The sequence below is a fragment of the Chiloscyllium plagiosum genome, chromosome 6 (genome assembly GCF_004010195.1).
Source record: "Chiloscyllium plagiosum isolate BGI_BamShark_2017 chromosome 6, ASM401019v2, whole genome shotgun sequence".
Taxonomy (NCBI): Eukaryota; Metazoa; Chordata; class Chondrichthyes; order Orectolobiformes; family Hemiscylliidae; genus Chiloscyllium; species Chiloscyllium plagiosum.
The window spans coordinates 61,697,824-61,720,760 of NC_057715.1; the positions used below are offsets into that span (position 1 = coordinate 61,697,824).

Here is a 22,937-nt window from a genome sequence, read left to right on the forward strand (position 1 = left end):
AATAAACTGCTCAATGGACGATACATATCCGAGATTCAGTATTCTATCAAGATCAATAAAAAAGACTAAAATTATTTCCTTCGCAAGTTTAAACCAAATTACGCTCAAGCAGCAATAACGCAATAAAAAAAATACAAATACCAGACTAGCCCCTGTTTCTAAAAGCTCCATATGCCACACATTTACAGCCAAACAGTCATAAATGATGTGAAACAAACAGACTGATCTGTGATGGAGCTTTTTTTTTACAAGCTCGAAAGCAGTCAAGATGTATTAACTTCCAGATTTTCTTAAAGGGATGTTGTTCTCAGGCAGTCAGGAAGAGGCCATTCTTTAACGTTCAGCTGCAGCTCTGCCAAATTGGATGGCTGAGTAACCTGGCACAGCAGTAGATGTTAAACCTAATACAGTGTGACCTTTTGTAACATAAGTATTTCCCCCATGGTTTATAATTCAACTTTCACAATGCGCGGGAATAGATGTGATTGTTAGCACAAATTTTCGAATCACCGATTCTGTAGAGGTGCTCACCTCTGACTACAAAGCCAGCAAAAACATGCTCTGCAAGATCTTTCACCAAACGCGAGTGCTCCTTTTAATCAACCTTCACAAAAGTACCGTACGTTAAAGTCTGAAGTGACAAATGCATGATTAACAGCTGGGATTAGTATAATTTTGTTGAAAGGTTAAAACAGTTAAACATCGAGACAGAAGTAGGCAATATCAACTCATAAAGCTGATTATGGGACTAATAATGTCACTGAAGCAACAGCACTGGTTTCACTAATGTCTTCTGAGACTACTTTTGTGTTGCTTCTTTGAAACCATAGATTTGCAAAACTATTCTTCTGAGACAGCTGAGTATAACACAATAACCATGGAACACCGGGGTCCTTAAACTGCATTAATCCTGCAGTAATTTATTAAAGTGCCATCACTGATAAAGCTAATGGGAAAGAGAAAAAAAATCCTTAGTGCCAATTTGGCATGTGTGACAAACTTAACGTAATTTTCTTTCAGAAGCAACATTTGCGAAACGATTAGACCAACGCCAACCCCCGTCTTCTTTCTTTCTTGGTACAGCCCGACATTAGACTACATGTGTGCTTGTCATTTCCAAGCATGCGGGGATTGGCTGCTGCCTCCCATTCATTTAGCTGCTGAGTGTATGTACGTGAAGCCTGGATTCAGCTGAATGTTCAAGTCTTTACAAGGATCACTTAATGCCTATAAAGGATCTGGACCTTCAATGTTTAGTTGTTGACTGAATTGTTCTCGCTTCGAGCCCAGTTTTGTGCAGAATGACATAAGGAGGAAGAATTCTGATCGACTGCAGGATGGCTGTGGGATAGTCAATGCTTTCAGAATGGTAAGCTGATCAACAGTATTGTCTCTGAGCTTTAGCTGCAAAGAACACGTTGTGTTATGGTGCCGTATACCGTTACACATTCCTATGGCAGAGTGATTTATGTGCATCCTTCTCAAGATGCTCACAATCAAACCATGTGCAGTATGCCAAGTAAGATTTGCTTATTCTTTTTTAACGAGGGTAGGAAGTTCTTTCATTTTATACAAGCATCTCCTGCAGGTTTTACTGCAGCGTCTCAACTCGCAATTCTATAGTCTGCCCTCTGAATAGGTCATGAGTCAGAAAGTTAGTGTTTTATCATGATGGTTAGTTTTCTTCACAAACTGTATTTATTCTAATAAAACCAATTAAATTTCAGCATCGATGCAGTTAGTTTTAAATCTCAAGCTAGTAAACAACTGTGTTGTTGAACTATTCGATCATGTCCTATGGCTATATAAATGTACAATGCTTAGGGATTTTTTTTTAAAGCCCACAATTTATGAAGCTGTTGTAGAGTACAAAATCATATTTTCATCATCTATAGCTGGCTGGTAGAATGTTGCTGCTTGGAGAAACATCCATGTTTGTCACACCGTTTTTTTTTAAATGGATTCAGTACAGATCAATTATTCAGATCTCCACCACCACCCTGCTGTCATTCTTTTCAAGGTCTTATAGCAAAGTTACTTCTTAGTTCATTGTGACAAATAATAAGAGGCAGGAAAGAAGGGTAAAAGAGATGGACTGGACAGGCATGCATAATTCCTGGGTTTGAGTGAAATACAATGAGGTAATAACCAATTTATTATAGTTTTTGTATTCAATCCTGTTGCCATTTTCCCTCTGCTGCTCACAGCTTTTAATCTGGGCTCCTTTTTGCTTTTGAAACAAAACACCAACGTTCTGTGCATGGAATGCAGATATATATTCTTTAAGCTTCATTATAGTAAATATTTGTATGTAAATCCCTGATGTACTAAAGGAAAGCTTTGAGGTGGAGAAGGTTTATGAACAAACTACTGCTGGGCAATTTAAAGAAAAAACTTGCTTTACTGCTGTTCTGAGTTCAACCACTGATACTCCCATTCTGCAGTTAAGATTATAAGATTAGTCAAGATTTGCTTGTTAGGGAGTTGGTGAGTGTCTGCTTGTTGCTTTGCAACTGTGGAGGCAGAAGTGAAGTGGCCGTTAAGTATGTAATGGAATTGTATCTTGTGTTTTCACGCCAATTTATTTTTTCCCTGCACTGGGTACAGTTGGCGGGGCAGAGATACCCAAGACTCCTTTTTCAGTAACAACTAAATATTTTAAGATCATTTGAAACGATGAGCACTCAATTAACCAATCTGTTACAGGACAAAATCTCCTCGATGGCAAGACATGTTTTGTAGAAACAATAAAAAAAAGCATAACATGTAAATTTTATTGGTTTCCCAGCCCATGAAAGGAATGTTTGTTCCCTTCTGATCCTGTCCTCCTTAACATCTGAAAGCTTGAGTGCCTATGCTGATGAAGTATGCCTCTTGTCTTTGGAGCTATTCCAATGACCTGTAAAAACTGGGAGGTAATGTCTTACTATAGATTATTTTTGGGGAATTTATACATCTTGAGTTTATCGTGACCATTGCTTTAGTGCAGATATGTATTACAAAACAATTGAAAAGATCTATTCAACTGAAATATCATTCTTCATTACAATCAGGTCTGTGAGACTGTCAGATTGGTTAAGAAGGTTATAATACTGAGCTAAGAGATATTAGCTTTCTGACAGCTTGCCACTAATTCTTATAGGAAGGAAGTTGCAAAGGACTTCACATATTTTATACTTCATGTATAAGCTTGCCTTTGATCGAACAGGTGGATATTGATTTACTGGTATTTCAAATTTTGCATGAAATCAATGCTGATTATTAGGAATCAGAGTGAGACTTTGTGGAAATCTAAAAAGAAATCATTACATTTGGAATCTAAATGCTTCATTTAAACTCATGATTTTAAAATAGTGCTATGACTGTATATACCAAAACAGCATTTGGGAAGAGATCTGTAAATTAGAAGCACATTGGGTAATTAATGGATTGACAGCATAAACTTTTCAAATTGACCAGTGTTATTTTGGTAGGATGATAAAGAAATAAAAAATAATGTTTTGCTGTTATACTAATCAGCAACACAGAGATATGTATTCACTGTTAGTGCCTCCCAGTGGTTTTAAAAAAATCACATCATTAATGTCCAGGAAGTACAGGATTTGTGGCGGAAATTTACAATTTCAGTGTGATGTTGGCTAAGCAGACATCTCGCTGCATTACCAGTGTGTTAGAGCAATTGTGCTTACTTCATTGAATAGTATTTGGAAATCAACTCAAAACAAGTGTGCCAAACATTCAGTTGTGAGACTCATTTCACATCAGAAGCCACTAGGAGAATAATGGCATACCAAAAATGATGTGCAGTTGTTTGATGTCCTGTTCTTTTTCTAAGTTTCAAAAAATGACTCAATTTATTTTAAACGGGAATTCTAGCTGATTTTTCTTCACACATACAGTGATACTAAAATCGAATGTCATATCCCATTCCCACCTTACGCGAAATGTTTTAAGTAAAGATCAAGAAAGAAGTTTGGAACAATTTTATCATATATAATAATAATTGATTTATTTTCTCTCTGAATAATGATAATTCAGGCCTTCATGTTTAACTGCTGGTGTACATTGTGGTCTTTGGATCAACAAACTATGTTTCTACCACTGCAAATTGAACTTGGTCATTCTCTCACCTCATTCTAAATAAAATTAAGATGTTAATAAAATATTCTTATCTAACTGACAAACTTTTTTATGTGATTGTTAGACAGCCAATTCATACTTTGAATAAAATTATAAGTTAAAAGTATCAAGGTCCTACTACAGCAAATTGAAATGCACCACAATTTGCTCGCTCCTCTTTGCCTTTCCTTGTGCACTTGACAAATTTGCTTTTCTTAATGTCAAACAAAAGGAATAAAATTGGCAATATGTTATAGAGAGAATGCTTAAATATGTTGATGAACCAAAGGTTTATTTTCTTCTGTTGATTATGTAAAAATTGACATGGACATATGGTCCTCAAAAGTTTTGACAAAAAAATCAGTTATCAAATTTGACACTTGTAGGAGTATTTACACGTTAGTGCGAGATATTGTAAGTTGCTGTGTCATGATTCGTTACTTCAATCGTGTCTGTCAAGTCAAAAATAAAAACACATATTACATTTTAAAGATAAAAGCCAAGAAAATGGGCTATGCACAGTTTATGATTAATTTTCACAATTGATATTTATTTTTACTGAGAGTCATTATTCATAAGATATCACTTTCTTAAAAATAAAAAGTTCATTAAATTTTCTTCAGTGTATTGAATTATTCTGATCATTTGTACCTTGGCCCTACTGGAAAATGGCCTATAGCACAAAAGTACGAGTATACTGCCTAGTCTAAAAACTAGTCATAACATTGCCTTCAAGAAATTTTATCTCATTAGGAGTAAGTAAGTGCAAGTTAAGGAATAATTTTGAGAGATTTCTCTTAATATTACATGCATTTTCAATGCTAATTGAACCAAATAGAATATAGAACCAATTGTAACAGGCAAAATTAACCTTAGTGATATTAAGCATGATGAAAGATTGGCGTGAGCACCATCAAGCATGTCAGTGAGTCTCTTGCTGTGTGTTTGTCTAATATATCTCTCATAGCTGAACAGTTTGTGGAAACTGAGATGGGCGTGAGATTAGTAACATTGACATATGTGTGAGGGTGAGTTTGAATCTGTGAACATTCAGCGGGTGTCATGATGGCTGATGAGTGACTGATGGGTTGTTCTGATGCATTGTACAGTGTGAGAGCTTGGTTATACAATGGATGGAATATGAAAATGCATTCACGAACATTATATGATTGTTGAACTTTTTCCAAATTGGCTCCTTGAGACCAGACTTTGGAAATTTATCTGTCTAATTACTTGCTCCTATTCCCTTCTTATGCTTTGAGGTCATTTTAGACTACTGATAAAACATAGTAATTTGGAAAGAAAAGCTGCTAAAGCCCCTCCTAAGTCAAGCCTGAAAAATTGAGTGCTCACTGTGGATTATGGCTTTACCATCCTCACACTTGCAGTGTGTTTGCTGCATGACTGTAGCTTTCCTTTATGAATGGCAAGTTGCCTCTAAAAGGTGCAATACATCATAGTACCTGTGCATACTCCTGGGAGCTCTGCTAAGAGAGTAGTTAATCAGGGGCACATTTAATGCTGGACTGAGTACTGCTAGGTGGCATGAAGTTTATGTGCTGTCTGCCTCAATGGACCAAGGGTGGGATGAACACACATCGTGATCCCTGTGTTTCCTGGAACTGCATTTTTCTGCCATGAAGTTTGATATGTACACTGGTCCATTGATTTTGGATGGTTGAAGAATACAAGTGTCAGCACATAAACTAAGCATTTCCATTCTTGTCATGAGAGCTGTGCCTAAAAACAAGTCCCTGGCTCATTATCTTGACAATGAAACAATGCGAAAACACCTTGAGCTTTCTTTCTTGACAGCTACTTTCAGTAGTTATTTGCCATTGTCTTCTACGCTCAGGTAAGGTGAGGGACTAAGTCTACCTTAGCCAGAATGGGAAACAAATTCATGTTATTGACCTTAATCTGAACTATAGGAGAGCTATCTAGCCAACTCAGATGTTGACCCCCAATATGTCTATTAAAGGCTTGAATGTCCCATTGCGCAAAGTGATGATCCGCTAAAACAAAAACAACTATGTATGAAATAATTCAGCTCTCTCATTTCCAATGTCCTCATTGATTAGCTAGACAATATGCAATTTAATTTAGAGTCTCTATCTTTCAGAACCTTAACGGATTGGTTCACTGAGAGGTTCAATAACATATTTTTGACTTGAGAGTTTGAATTGGTTGTGTTCAAGCAGTGGGAAGTTTTGCATATTAGATTTAGTAGGAAACATGGTAAGTCAGTGGAATAATTTTAGTTCATCAATAAGAGTGTTTGGAACTATTACAGTGGATTGACGTATCTATTGTGATTGTCCATAAGGACAACTTGACATTGCTGTGTGCTGGAAATTTGTAACCGTTAACCCAGATCAAAATGAATGTTGAATTGCATGATATTGTGCAGATTAAAAATTGCTATCAATTTAACATGTATTATGAGAAGAGAAACATGTAGCTGTACTTTCACTTTGCACTCATTAGGAGTAACATGAGAATGCCAAGTTTCAAAAGATCACAAGTTATACTACAATAAAACAGAAGTGATTTGTTGGCAATTGATTTTATTTTGCCAAAGTGTTGGTGACGATAACGGGGAACTATAGGCTCCCCAAGTTCCCAATGAGCCATGTTGAGCTCAACTGACCATTAACTTGGTAGATAGTGTAGCTATTAGTGCGCTCTGACTTGTTTATCAATTGCTGCTCAATGAGGAAACCACATTTAACAGGTGATATTTTGTTTTGGATTTTTGTGTACATGAGTTGGTTCAGCATAGATTGTACTTTGCCTATGACAAACAACTAAAGATAAATGCTGTTTGATTTGTTCACCAGTTGTTGGCACATGTGGCTTATGTACCTGGCATTGCACCTGCATTGAAATTCAGATCCAATGTTACAAAATTGTCTGGTAGGTAAACTGCCTTTTTGGAATGCCATCAACATGGCATGGTGGCACAGTGGTTAGCACTGCTGCCTCACAGCGCCAGAGACCCGGGTTCAATTCCCGCCTCAGGCGACTGACTGTGTGGAGTTTGCACGTTCTCCCCGTGTCTGCGTGGGTTTCCTCCGGGTGCTCCGGTTTCCTCCCACAATCCAAAAATGTGCAGATTAGGTGAATTGGCCATGCTAAATTGCCCGTAGTGTTAAGTGAAGGGGTAAATGTAGGAGAATGGGTCTGGGTGGGTTACGCTTCGGCGGGTCAGTGTGGACTTGTTGGGCCGAAGGGCCTGTTTCCACACTGTCAGTAATCTAAAAACATCCTATTATTGGAAAATACTGCACTCACAGCCACTGTCTTGTAGCAAAGTGAAACAGCTTCTTTCACATTTTCAACTTTGTGATATACTTTGAAGTAGATTGAGCATTTTTCAGGTCTAGAAGTGGTGGCCTTTGGCCCATTAGTGAGTTTGCACATTACACAGAGAACAAAGATCTGATCAGGATAGCCAGTGGTCTGCAGGGTAGCTTTATTGCACTCTATTCCTCTATCAAGTTTATAAAGGGAGTAAATGGACAGGATGTATTTTACAAGACTGCTGCTAAAGCCAGTCTTGCAGTACTGTTACCAGAGCTGATGGAGCAATGAGGAATACCCAAATCCCTCACACCCTACTCAGGTCCTCCAGTATATCAGACTTAGATTTTTATTTTAGTGTGATTTAAACTAATGAAATCCAGCTAATTATTCATTCCTACCTTTTTATTGCATCATTTGTATACAAACCTGGTGAAAAATTGAATGTTACTTTGCTGTTTAAAAATTCTTAATTTTGCAGATGATATCTTCAATATTTCTATGCTGACAAATGTTCCATCAGCGGTAATGACAATAACATCTGCCAGTGAAGTGGGAAATAATTTTCAAGCTCACAGAGAAAATGCGAACATGTAATTTTGCAAGCATTCTGAAATACATTTCCTTTTCTGGAAAAAAATCACTAGTAGTATATTGGTCAGAACACCTCAAAGCCTTGGAAATTTAAAATAATTTTGCAGAGCTTGATGTATGGATTTTACTTGAGGTTCACAATTATGGTGCCTGTGCACAAAAGTCTACTGTAATTAGAATTCCTGAGGTATTGCCACTTTCAGAAACTAAAAATTTACCGACAGGGGAATTGGGTAGTCATGAAAGATTAAGCCTTTGGGGTTTTGGTCAAAATTCAACTCAGGCACATATGATTAAAATTTCTGGACTATTGTAAATTAGCTTTTGCAGCCATATTTTTGTTCCTGTGGATATGAGTTCAACTTAAAAAACTGCATCTGAACTGACAGTAAATTGTCAAAGTTATTTATGGAGACTGCATCTGTGGGAAATATTATATTGTGCAGCCTTCTCAGTTTAGAACAATGGCATACTGCTAAAGAAAATACAAAACATAGGGAACTTTGCTTCTGGTTGTGCTATAACTAACTGGCTTGATGGTGATACTGCTTCCATTTTCCAGTACTAACTTCATTCATCTTGGGTGAAGTAAAGCAACGCTGACTGCATCTCCTGCAAATGATTGGCTGTTGCAATCTGACATTTAATCAAAATCCAGGCAAACCTATTTTTGTCACTTGAAATATCAGCTGTGTGAATAATGTTTGAAACCAATAACATGCTATCATTATTTACAAGCCATTTTTTTTTGTTATAGGGAGAATATAAGTAATATTCCCAAGTCATTCATTAATGTGGACCTACACTATTTTACAGCATTCATGACACTTTTCATATCCCAGTATTTTATAGTCATACAGCACAGAAACAGACCCATTGGTCCAACTCATACATGCTGACCAGACATCCCAAACTGACCTGGTCTCATTTGCCAGTATTTAGCCCTTCTTCCTCCAAACCCTTCCTATTCATATACCGATCCAGATGCCTTTTACATGTTATAATTGTACCCACCTCCACCACTTCCACTGGCAGCTCGTTCCATACACACAGCACCATCTGCCTGAAAAAGTTTACCCCTCAGTTCCTGTTTAAATCTTTCCCCTCTCACCTTAAATCTATGCCCACTAGTTTTGGACTCCCCCACCCAGCATAGTCTTTTAGTCAATGCTTTAATACTTTTAAACTGGACACAAAGGCTCAAAAAGCTGGCTTTCTGAGGATTGCTTGACTTCTTTTGTGGACTGAAACTAAATTCTGTTTTGAAAGGGAACAAAAGAACCAATACAGACAAATATGAATCCAAAAAGCAATGATCAATTTGAATAGATCATTCAAAAATGAAAAAACAAGCACTCTCAAGCTCTCAGGGTATTATGCAACAAATTAGGATGCTGGAATCAACTTATAGACTACCGTTCTTTTGGAAAGATGACTGAGAAGGCTGCACAATGTAATATTTCCCACAGTTGCGCATCACATTATGAAGGAATCACATTGTTACCTGTCTTAAAGATCAATTGCAGAAAAAGTTTGATAAAGCACCGTCTAACTAGATGCATGTAAACGAGTAGCAAAGTATTTAACTGTGACACCATGGAAGTGGGAGACCACAACAGAGAGAGGGATTCCCCAACCATCCAACTTTAAATTTACCTGAGAACTCACCTGCTAGAATTTTGACACCAAGACACATGACAAGCTTTAAGATTCCTTTGCATTGCAATATGACAAGTGGTGTGCCACAGGGATCATTGCTGGGGCCCCAGATCTTTACAATTTATATGCATGATTTGGATGAGGGGACCACAAGTATCATTGCTAATGTTGATGCAAAGAAGGCATTAAGAGGCTGCAAAAGGGATACAGATAGGTTAAGGAAGTGGGCTAAGATTTGATAAATGGGGCATCGTGTGTGAAAATGTGGAATTATTCATTTTGAAAAGAAGAATTTGAAACCAAGCCTATTGTCCAAATTGTGAGGAATTGCAGAGTTCTGAGGTGTAGAAAATCTTGGTTTTATAAATTGCAAAACGTTACTATGCAGGTAAAGCAAGCAATTAGAAAAAGCCAATGCAATATTGTCATTTATTGCAAGGGGCACTAACTTAAAAAAAAAGGGAAGTTAACTTTCAGTAACAGAGAACATTGTTGAAGCCATATTTGGAGCATTGTACAGAATATGTTTTTCCTTTGTTGCAGGTGTAAAATGCATTGGAAGCAGTTCAGGTGTGTACTAGACTAACACCTGCAATGGGTAAGTTATCTAATGAGAAAAGATTTGACGGGCTGGGCTTGTATTTGTATTGCAAACCACCTATCCAATCAACTGAGCTAGCTGACTTCTACTATACATACTATAATCACCTACATACCATATAATACTTGAATAAGGAACTGTTCGTTCACCGAATACTACATGGAAAGTCAGTTAGCACATATAAAAGCAATAGCTTGATATCTCCGATAAGCTTTCTACATTTTTGTTAAAGTTAAATCTGTAATTTAAAGTGTGCTCTTTCAGCTTGTCATGTGGCTCATGCTTCAGCTACTCCTTTGACTACTATCTGAGCCTTAAATAGAGATGAATTTGGTGCATTTTAAACTGGTACATATGTTTGTAGATGAATATGCTGATTCACATTAATTACAACTCTAATTTTATGAATAGTTGGTACATATTGCCAGATAGATGTAATATTTTTGACTGCAGCATTAGTAGCTAGTGCTGAGAGCTTTGAGCTTGATCTACTTTAGGTCTGCAAGTATTTTAGAGCACAAGTAATCTGCTTGCATTCTGTAGAACATACCAAGTCTATGTATACTGGGAAATACAAATGTGACCCATTTTAAGGCTTTTGTTTTTAATATTGCACTTTGTAAAGAAAATGCACGGAAGAAGTATGCAGTTTGTGCAGGTTTTATCCTAAGCACTTGTGCTGTGAGTTGCTTTAAAGAATAAATTCAAAATCTAAAGATATACAGTATGCAGGTAGTGATCATTTATTCATATTAACTGGAAGATTATTTCCTTGTTAGAATTTTCTGCCCCCAAAAGATATGAAAGCTTATTTCTATGAAGCCAACTTGTATATAATATTATGATGAAGCAACAAAAGCACAGCATAAGTAAACACTGCAACTCTTTCTTTATGAAGTTACTGTATTTTTCTCATCTGTCTGTATGACAAGGTGATAGAATGCTATCCCATGTCGAAGCTGAAAACCTCATTATTATTGCACAGTCCAACAATATATTACTACTTTTGCAGAATATAATGCATTTCTCTACTGCCTCAGGGCTATGATTTGTACTCTACTGCAACTTACAAATGAATGAAAAATGATGTGAAATTACGCTGCATTAAATACCACATGTCATTAGGAGTTCCTGATCCACTGTTTACACATGCTTATTACATTGCTGATGCTGCTGTTCAGAAAACAGCCAGACAGTAAGACCAGAAAATAAAGTAATGCCGATATCAGTAGCAATGTGACTTTTTCTCTCTCGTAGTTGTTAAAATTGTGTGTTTGCATGTGTGTGAGCTAGAGAGTTTAGGAGGGTAGGGGGAGCTGCTGGCAATTTGTTTGTATGCATAAACCTAATCCCACCTGTTATGCACAATATGATAATCCAAATGCATTCATTCCATTTTAGCAGAAGGAGTGTAACTTTAATCTACATTCAGCGGTATCTTTGGTACTTCTCATCCTCTTGCATTTGTACTCATTTCAATACTCAACAGCATAAGTGTCAGAGCACTGAAAAGCTGGGGCTATTGTACTTTCCAATTCTCATTCTAATAAAGAAAGAACAATTCTGATTTCACTCCTAATCTTGGTTTTTTCTAATGATTGAATAATGGAATTTAAGGTCCTACTTTTATGGTCAGATAGCTTTATTATTATGATTGCTTATTACCATGACTGTCCTATAACTAACACAATCTATTTGGAAATAGCCTCTTTAAGCTGCAGACATTAAATGGGGTAAAAAATAACTTTTTTTTGTGAGCCTAGATCCTGCGATGTTGTATCACCCATCTCTACCCCTGTTGAAATCCTCAGTCAGAAAAATGCACCGAAACCCACAAAAAAATGATTTTGCGCAGAATCACCCTTGTTTCTGGCATATTTTGTATATTGCTCAAGTATTAAATGATTAAGTAAAATCAGTTGACAGAATACTATTATTTCAATTTTACAGTGACTTTAAACAAAAATTCAACACTGTATACGCTGTAAAATAAATTGGCACCAGCACAATGTATTTATCTTTGACTGATGGCTTCTAACTATATTAGCACAACTTGTTGTGCCAATGTCTGTATTGACAGAATTGCATGATGTAAATAGTTAAATTTATAAAGCCTGCAGTGACTGATGAGTACAAGAGAGAAACATTGATATTTGTTCCTTGAAATATCAAGTTCCCCAATCTTGCTGCAGAGATATGAAACAGTTTATTTATTTTACAAAATGCTTATTACATATTCCATTGTAGGTCACCTAGAGCAGTAACATTATTGAAACTGTTTTTGAGAATTACACCCGTTTAGTCTCAAAGTTTACTCTTGGTATTATCAGACAACACCACATGTGAATACTAATGCACACAACAGCTGATATTGTGTGTGATAAACCACCTATAGTAAATAAGAGACCAGCCATTTGTCGCTCTGTGTTGACATTACTCATGAAACACAAATACAAATCATTGCAAGAGAGGCTTGCTGTCGGTCATTTCTACTTCTTGATTCCATATTGTTATAAGCAGTTTGTGGATGACATGGAGAATTACCTTGCACAGCTTTTTTCATCGATGGAGGCAACAGATTCTTTAGTGTGCCATGGCACTCCATGATCAACAAGTAATTAAAAAGCTTGTCACATAGACAGTTCTCTTATAGTACCAGTGTAAATCATACTCTGTGATCTTAGCTTACAAATGCTTAATGTGTTTGTATGAAGTTACTCAGTTTGATATTTTAAAAAGGGCATTTACCCAATTTGCTTGAAATGAGTTCCTCTTTCTTTGTACTCCTACTGTACACTACAATTACGCTTCACTGCTTATAATCGCAGAGAATGTCACAATGGAATTCACTTTGCATTATGAGCAGACGTTCTCTTTTACTTGAATCATAGCAGGGCCTTGCATTTCAAGCTGGAAAAGCCTTGAGTGAAATTTTGTGAACACCCAGCCACGTTCTCATGAGTATGGAAGATTGCCACAAGCTGGCATTCTCATGCTATGCCAATTGCATGTGTCGCATAGGAAAGTCTGTTTTGACGATGTTTAATCCACTGGATTCTTGCTGAATCCTCAAGCACCGGCACTTCACCCCAACTTGACAATGAGTATTAACTGATTTCTTTGAGATAGTGAGCTCACCATATTGGACCGTGATGCATGTCTCATGTGCATGCTTACATATACACTTCGAGGAGGATGGGATCACACAGCGGAATGCTTTCCAAAGGTTCCCTACCAAATGTTGTGTGTAGTGCTTTAACTGCAGCGTTCCTGTCATCAATTACCCTGGCATAGGAGTAGGAGTAAGCCAATTACCCCGTCGAGCCTGTTCTGCCATTCATTGCAAGTATAACTGATCTGTGGCCATATACTGTACCTGCCTTTGACCCATCTCCCTTAAAACCTTGGAAATAAAAAAACCCTTCACAAAAAATTATTTATCTCAGAAAATTCATGGGATTGGGATTGAATTGAAGATGTTCCCTTTTGCTTTCTAAGCATACATTGCCTTCAAATAAGCCAATGAAAGAAAGTTTGATGCAGTCTACTTAATGCTCTAGATTTGAAGAATATGCAGAGAACTAAATTTCCCTCATAATTCATTGTAGAAACATTATCCATTTACAGATTGTTATGAAAATTTATAGTCATATTCCACAATGTTGCCTGTTATAAAGCACTCTGCGTTATAAACTGACCAAAATTAGGAACAAGGTAGTTAATTGCATGGATGTTTTATAACCTCAAAGTTTTGATTGGTAATCATTTATTCTTTGGCCAGTGCCTTTGTACATTAGAGTATTCACAAACATCAGATGGGAGATTATTACTTGGAATATGAAATTTCAATGATGGTAGAAATAAATTCATTGCCAATATTGACATTATGTTCCAGATTAAAAGAAAAGTTTCAGAAAGCTAAGTAAACTCTAATGTCCACTGTTGCCTAAATACATTGTTTGTGTCTACTTAGATTTTTATTGTCAGGTGTACTTGAGTACAGGAGGACAGTGAAAAGTGTACAAAGTTGTCATTCTCTGGTACCATGGGCGGCACGGTGGCACAGTGGTTAGCACTGCTGCCTCACAGCGCCAGAGACCCGGGTTCAATACCCGCGTCAGGCGACTGACTGTGTGGAGTTTGCACATTCTCCCCGTGTCTGCGTGGGTTTCCTCCGGGTGCTCCGGTTTCCTCCCACAGTCCAAAGATGTGCAGGTCAGGTGAATTGGCCATGCTAAATTGCCCGTAGTGTTAGGTAAGGGGTAAATGTAGGGGTATGGGTGGGTTGCGCTTAGGCGGGTCGGTGTGGACTTGTTGGGCCGAAGGGCCTGTTTCCACACTGTAAGTAATCTAATCTAATCTAAAAAAAAAACCATCTTAGAATACAAAAGACAGGATTAAAAGCAGAAGCAGAAATAAAGGAAACAGTCATAAGAAACGAAAATGCCCAGATCACTTCCCCTCCTCCACCATAGATCCTTGCCACAAAGCCACAAAGTTCAACCTTCAATCTGCAAACACTCAGGTGCCCCGAGTCCCCACGCGCCGCTGCAGCTGGAACACAACCATCTCTGCCATCAGTTACCTAGGCCCAGGCATGTTCTGGAGCCAATGTGCTGGTGTGTAACACCTAGGAAAAGACTTTGAACAACAATGGCTTAAGGCAGCACCTAACTAGCTAAAGGATATTAAACCCGAATAAAGCATTTTGCAGCTCAGCACCCTTCATGGACATCTTCCAATTCTTGTGGCAGATATTGAAACACTATCAGTCAAGATCTGAGTGTGCAAATAGCTTCCAAATATTTATTACATATTTTACAGCAAAGGGAAGGATTACTGCAGAATCATCTCTTGTCTCTGTTTTCGTAATGGCTTTGTAATTGATTTTCATGGACGTATGCACGACTGAAATCTGTTATAAGATACTAAACTGATTGTTTCCTACATTTCAAAAGTCATGTCTGTGTGAAGACGATGGTCTAGTGATATTGTCACTGGACAATTCAAAGTCTACTGATGATTGTCATAAAAATCTGCTGCCCTAACCTGGTCTGGCCTATGTGTGACTTCACTCAGGTTGTTTTTAAGTATTCTTTGAAATGGCCAAGCAAGCTATGCAACTGGTAAAAAGTCTCAAGTCAGAAATAAAACTGAGTGAGCTGCCTAGTATCAAGCTAGGCAAGGAAAATGACAACCGAACATCTTACACCCTTACCTACACATACATATATGCACACATAAATTTGCAGATAATTGCACAATATTCAGCCCTAATTAAGACTCCTCAGATACTGAAGCATCTACAAATGTAATAAGACCTGGAAAATATCCAGGTTTGGACTGACAAATGTCAAGTAACAATTGTATCACACAAGTGCCAGGCAATGATCTTCAGCAAGAGAAAATCTGACTGCTGAATACCTGCCCATCATTAAAAGACACAAATCATATCGCGTCAGAATTTTCAACTTTCAAAATAGAATGCATTTCTTTGATATTTTAGAGTGATGTACAAATGACCAATTATCAGCAGTTTTAAAATAATGCATGCTTTTAGTACTGAAAACCTGAACTGGCAAAAGCTGGAAGTATTTAGTCTGAGCCATTATTTATGATTCCTGCGACACATTAAGTACCGATTCTGAACATCCAGTCCACCATCTACAAGGCCCGTGTCAAGAGTGATGAAATACTGTCCGTTTGCTTGGGGTGACATTTAAAAAGCTTGACACTGCTCAGAACAAGGCAGCCTGTTTGATAGGCATCTCACTCACTCCCTCCTTCACTGAAGCTCAGTGGCAGTAGGTGTGTACTATCTACAAGACGCACTGCAGAATATTATAAAGGCTTCTTATATACCATCTTCTAAACTCAAAAGCTTCGATCATCTAAAAGGGCCAAGGCAACAGATTCATGGGAGCACCATCACCTGCAAGTTCCACTCCAAGCTACTCACCATCCTGATTGGAAATATATCACAGTTGTTTCATCGTCTGTGCAGTAAAATCCTGAATTCCCTCCCAATCAGTATTGTTGTCTCCAAAGGGTGCATGAACTGCACCAGTTATAGAGTCATAGAATTATACAGCACTGAAACAGACCTTTCAGTCCAACTCGTCCATGCCGACCAGATATCCTAAACTGATCTAATCCCATTTGTCAACATTTGGCCTTTATCTCTCAAACCCTTCCCGTTCATGTACAAAGCCAGATGCCTTTTAAATGTTGTATTTGTATCCACCACTTCATCTATACAAACCCAGATTCCTTTTAAATGTTGTACTTGTCTCCACCACTTCATCTGTTGCTCATTCCATACACACACCACCTTCAGCATGAAAATGTTGCCCCTTTTAAATCTTTCCCCTCTCACCATAAACCTATGGCCCCCAGTTTTGGACTCCCATGGCTATTCACCCTATCCATGCCCCTCATAATTTTATAAACCTCTATAAGGTCACCCTTGGTGGGGGGAAGCCAGCCTATTCAGCATCTGCCTTTAGCTCAGACCCTTCAATCCCACCAAAATCCTTGTAAGTCTTTTCTTAACAACAAGCTTAACAACATATTTCCGATAGCAGGGGGACCAGAATTGAATGCAGAGGCTCTTAAAGTGATCTAACCAATGTCTTTTATAGCTGAACATGACATCCCTACTCCTATACTCAATGCATTGACCAGTAAAGGCAAGCATGCCAAATGCTTTCTTCATGACCCTGTCAACCTGCGATTCCACTTCCAAGGAAACATACATCTGCTCCCTTCGGTCTCTTTGGCAAAACTCCCTAGGGTCTATCATTAAGTGTATAAGTCCTGCCCAGATTTGCCTTTCCGAAATACAGCACCTCATATTTATCTAAATTAAACTCGATCTGCCACTCCTCAGCCCATTGACCCATCTGATTAAGATCCCGTTGTACTCAGAAATAACCTTCTTCACAGTCCACTACACACCGAATTTGGTGTCATCTGCAAGCATATTGACCAAACCTCCTATACTCATATCCAAATCACTTATATAAATGATGAGAAGAGTGGTTCCAATATCAATTCTTGCGGCACACCACTGATCACAGGCCTCCAGTCCAAAAAGCAACCCTCCACCACCATCCCCTGTCTCCTACTTCAAGCCAATTTTGTGTTCAAGTGGCTAGTTTCCCTTGGATTCTATATGATCTAACCTTGCTGACTGTCTACTATGTGTAACCTTGTCAAGTGCCTTGTCAAGAGGTGTCTCACCACCACCTTATTAAAGGCAACTGGGGACGAGCAACAAAAATTACCCAAGCCATTGATTCCTATCTCCTCTGAATGAATTAAAAGTAGTATATTCTAAAATAGAATGCTCAGAACAATTGTATATGAAAGAAGAATACTTATAGATAATAGTTCTCAAACTCTGTTGTAAAATATAGTTACAGCATTTGGAACAACTAACCTGTCAATAGTTTCTGGAAAAACATCAGACACATTGCGAATGTACATAATTGTGCAGGATCCAATTGTTTCTATAAAAGGGAAGTTGTCTTCAGCTGTTTTATCTTTTTTTTACTTTGCTGTGGATTAAGCAAACATACATTACAAATTTTGTCAGACTAGCTTGTAATCAGAATGCATTTTTATTAACAAATACTAAGAATAATAGAACATTAGAACTTCAGCCATACAAAATTCTGTACTTGAAAGGAGACTAATCTATATATGACAAAATATGTGTATGGGATTTGTTTCCAAACAAATTATTTGAAACTTGCTATTACGGCTAAAAGTAATTTCTAATATTTTTGTCATCTTAGCAGATAGACATGCAATGCTTTTACGTATCATAAGTCTATCTGCTGTCTTTCTTCTGATCAGTCGATAACCCATAAAAAAATTAGAATAACATCTCAGTTACAATGCAGTCAGAAGAATGTCATTTGGACTTGCTGCATGTTAATCAACTGATACTGCTTCGATTTTTCTAGCCTAGTCATTTTTGTGGCTAAAGTTCCAAACTGAATGGAGATAGATGGATCAAAGTCATGCCGAAGAAACAGAAGAAGATTTTTTAAAATATCATCCTTTAGATTATCGTATCACAAAATGACAATTGTGTCTCTGCTGGCCCTTCCAATGAGCTATCCATTTAGTTCCACTCCCTGTCCTGTCCCCATAGCATTGAAGAAAATCCCTCTTCAAATATCTATTCAATTCTATTTCGGTTGTTTGCATTGAATTTGATCCAATTACAATTCTAAGCAATGCATTTCTATGTAAAAGTACGAGAGTTTTACACATATTATCTACTTTTCTGTTAACAATTACCTTAAATGCTCTGCACATTTTTAACTACTTATCTATTTGCCAATAGGAAAGTTTCCTCTTTGTGCATGCTTTGAACGTTCGTTCTTCAGTGTGAGCATGCTGATCAAATCTCCCCTTAGATTGTCTGCAGTAAGTAGAATAAGCCTGATTTCTCTTGTCTCTCCAAGTAACTGAATCATGTCATCCTAAATATAATTTCAGCAAATGTTCTCAGCACTCTCTAAAACCTTGACAACTTTCTAAAAGTGTAATGAACAGAAATGTCCATGTTATCCCAGCTGAAACCAAACCAATATTTGTTTTTTTTTTATTGTGCCTTCCTGGGATTTCTACACTCTTTGCTGGAGTATTCCCCTTTTTGAGATGAGAATTGCAAGTCAGGAGAATTTCTATCTGGCATTCCATGCTAATTTCTTGGTGTGGTAGCAGGAATGTTCAAGATCCAGGGCCATCATCTTTTGAAGTAAGCCTAAAATAGGAATGGAGGTGGGGAAATGTAGAGGCACATGGATGAGAATATCCAGGTTCATTTGCTAGGACATTGGCTCAGTTCTACACTTGAGGGTTGGACACTATGGTCCTCAACTATGTAATTCTCCTTGACACTCCCACCCCCCACACACCTCTGCAAACTGACCCAGTGTCAACTCTGCAGACAACGTAGAAACCAAATAATTAAGTTGGGAAGACTTTGAGATTCTCCCAGAAATGTCAAAATGAAGACACAAGATTCAGTCTCCATTTATTACTATGTTGTGTTCATGAAACAGTCAAAATAAACAGCTCCCCTATTAAAGGTGACTTCCAAAAATTAATTCTCTTTGAATTTTATAAGGCTCGCGATCGAAATACAGCTTTCAATCCACTGATAGCTGTGTCAACAACACTTGCTGAGCCAAACCTGTGATTGAGGTTTGACATTAAGCTAATCAAAGTTACATCAATGAATCCTCCGAAGCTCAATGAAGCCTTTGAAGTAGTCAAACTGAGGTCATGTGCTGAACAGCTGACATCATAGAGATGTACAGCATGGAAACAGACCCTTCAGTCCAATTTGTCCATGCCGACCTGATTTGTAGAGAAAGAACAGATGAATGATCTATCTATCAAGTGAATCAGTCACTTTGTTTTAATTTTTCTATGAAGCACAAGCATCATTTTATTTGGTCAGCATTTGATGCTAATCCCTAATAGCCCTTCAAAAGATGGTAGTGAGGTACTTTTGCTGTTGGGCCATTGCAAACCATCTCACTCAGGTACAATTACAGAGTTGTATGGAAATGACTTCCATCCAGCAGCAGTAAAGGAGTGGCAATATAGTTGTAAGTCATGGTGCTTGGAGAGGAGCATGCAGATCTGAAGGGGCTAGGTAACACAGATGATAACAGATGATTCCTGTTAGTAGAGCAGTCTAAAACAGGATAACAGGATAATCATTTTGAGCAAAGATTAGAAGAAATTGTTTTAAGTTGTGAATCTTTGGAATTCTGAACCCCAGAGTGTTACGGATGCTCCATTGTTGAATATATTTGAAGTTGGGATAGACAGATCTGTGCTGTCTATGGGGAACAGGGGTGAAAGTGAATTTGAAGCATGACATCAACATGAGCAGTGTCTATTGTATGGTCTTCCCCTCTACCTGTTTCTTAAGTTCTTATCTGCAGAGATAATGGATGCATAAACTATGATTCATGAATTCCCTAGGCTACAATTGTACAGGCCCCACTGCTGGATTTTGGAGCTGGGGAGGGGGGAGTCAGTGTGGGAAAATCCTGTAAAAATCCCTGGATTGCCTTCCAACAGCTCAACCTTCAAATAACCCCAGAGTGGTATCCCGCCACCAAGTCACCCTTTATTTAGACATGGAGTCTCCTTGTCATTGATCCCGTTCCCTCAGAGACAGCTGTTAAGAGTCAGAATCGGAATTGGCTTTATTGTCACATGCATTTAAATGAGTGCAGTGAAAAGTTTGTGATGTCGCCATCTTAGGTACAAGATACTGAGGTACAGCTGCTTGAGTGTTTGTTACAGAACTGAAAGAATAAGAAATAGTCTAGCATAAGAATACAAAGTTTTTGAGTACAAAAGTACTTAAATTACTCAAAATACAGCATAACAATAAAAGGGTTTTGAAAAAATATTCAAATTACAGTCCTTTTCACCAAGTCCATGCCAGCATCAAGTCTCCATACCACACAGGCCTTCAAAACTTGAAGCATCACTTCCAATCCACCAGGGACTCACCTTCTTCCCAAAAGCCTGCTGTTCGAGATGTGCCTCCTGTGTCAGCCTCCGGTCCGGGTCTCGCCCTGGGACTTGCCTCCTGTGTCAGCCTCCGGTCCGGGTCTCGCCCTGGGACTTGTCTGCTGTGTCAGCATCTGGTCTGGGTCTCACACCGGGACTTGCCTCCTGTGTCAGCGTCTGGTCTGGGTCTCACCCCTGGGACTTGCCTCCTGTGTCAGCCTCCGGTCCAAGTCTCACCCCTGGGACTTGCCTCCTGTGTCAGCCTCCGGTCCGAGTCTCACCCCGGGACTTGCCTCCTGTGTCAGCCTCCGATCTGGGTCTCGCCCCAGAACTTGCCTCCTGTGTCAGCCTCCGGTCCGGGTCTCACCTCTGGGACTTGCCTCCTGTGTCAGCGTCTGGTCTGGGTCTCATACCGGGACTTGCTTCCTTTTGCCAGCCTCCGGTCTGGGTCTCGCCCCCGGACGTGTCTCCTATGTCAGCCTCCAGTCCGGGTCTCACCCCGGGACGTGCCTCCTGTGCCAGCCTCTGGTCCGGGACTCAACTCCTGCACCAGCCTCCGTCCTGGCATTTGCCTATGTCATATAATCATAGAGACATAGAGGTGTACAGCATGGAAACAGACCATTCAGTCCAACCCATCCACGTCAACCAGATATCCCAACCCAATCTAGTCCCACTTGCCAGCACTTGGCCCATATCCCTCTAAATCCTTCCTATTCATATACCCATCCATATGCCTTTTAAATGCTGCAATTGTACCAGTCTTTACCACTTCATCTGGCAGCTCATTCTATACACTCACCACCCTCTGCATGAAAAAGTTGCTCCTTTGGTCCCTTTTATATCTTTCCCCACTCACCATAAACCCATGTTGTCCAGTTCTGGACTCCCCCAACCCCAGGGAAAAGACTTTGTCTATTTTTCTTATCCATGCTCCTCATGATTTTATACACCTTTATAAGGTCACCCCTTAGCCTCCATTGCTCCAAGGAAAACAGCCTCAGCCTATTCAACCCCTCCCTGTAGCTCAAATCCTCTAACCCTGGCAACATCCGTGTAAATCTTTTCTGAACCTTTTCAAGTTTCATAGCATCATCTGTCAGCCAGGGCTCCCTGATTGGAGCAGATTAACAATCCCAATCAGGGAACCCATATTCTATAAGGTCCACCTGGCTGACACAGTTAAAGTCACTACATCGCTCCCCCTCTGAATCCGAGGACAGAGGACGCTTCTTCTTTTTGTAGCTCCTCCTGGGGTGTTCTAGCACCACATCAGGTTTCTCCAACTCTGCCTCTGATATGGATGGTGTGTAATGCACAGTAGCTGCCTCTTGCACCTGCAGTGTCTCGGAAGAAATTCATTTCCCTCCTCAGGCAGTGAAGACATTGAGGAGACAACATCCGCCATGTCCTTCTCAGATTCCAAGGTATCCTTGATGGAGAAGGAGTGTCTATGGGTTCCAGAACAATCAGAAAGGCTGTTGAGGAACTGGGCACATTTTGCTCCTGCACAGTTTGTAAGTTTGCAGCTTTCATATGGTCCATGTGGTTATTCAGGACCTACCCAAACTTTCCACATTACTGGACCTGACCTTGTGTTGACCATGCTTCTTACTGATCCAAGGCCATTCCTGCAGTTCTTGCACCAAACTTTGTCCCCTGAAAGAAACTGTCTCACAGGAGTTTTCTGTCCAGCATTGGCCTTCATGATGTCACTTTACTCTGCCCCCAGGTCTGGGAAGGTCCAATTTAACCTGGTATGGAATCTGCTATGCACTAGTAACTCTGCTGGAGATATCCCTGCAAATAATGCATGCAGTTTTTTTATCATTGTTCCCATGTTTGACAAATGAACTCAATGGATATCCAGCCACTTTGAGCTGATGTCCAAAGGACATAAGAACATTCAGCCTATGAAAGAACCTGTATAGTTGCCACGTAACCGAGTCCAAGGTTTCGCTGGCCATTCCTGCAAATGTGAAGTACTTGCTAATGGTAATTTTTATTCTTATTGACACTCTGAACACTGTCCCACCAACACAGTTATGTCTGCACTCAATCATGGCCACCAGACATAACTTCCTGTCAACATCTTCATTTTGGAAAC

At 39.0% G+C, this 22,937-nt stretch overlaps 1 protein-coding gene across 11 annotated transcripts in view; it reads left to right on the plus strand.

Annotated features, from left to right (window-relative positions):
* The first annotated feature begins 1,148 nt into the window (after positions 1–1,148).
* Positions 1,149–22,937, plus strand: part of tenm4 (teneurin transmembrane protein 4) — a 660,982-nt gene continuing 639,193 nt past the window's right edge. For 10 of the 11 annotated variants that reach the window (XM_043691653.1, XM_043691652.1, XM_043691657.1 and 7 more), the window contains exon 1: positions 1,149–1,369. The gene's annotated coding sequence lies outside the window, so the exon portion shown is untranslated. Of the gene's footprint in view, positions 1,370–10,219; positions 10,274–22,937 lie in introns of those variants that run through there. The other variant, XM_043691655.1, reaches the window with a different exon arrangement.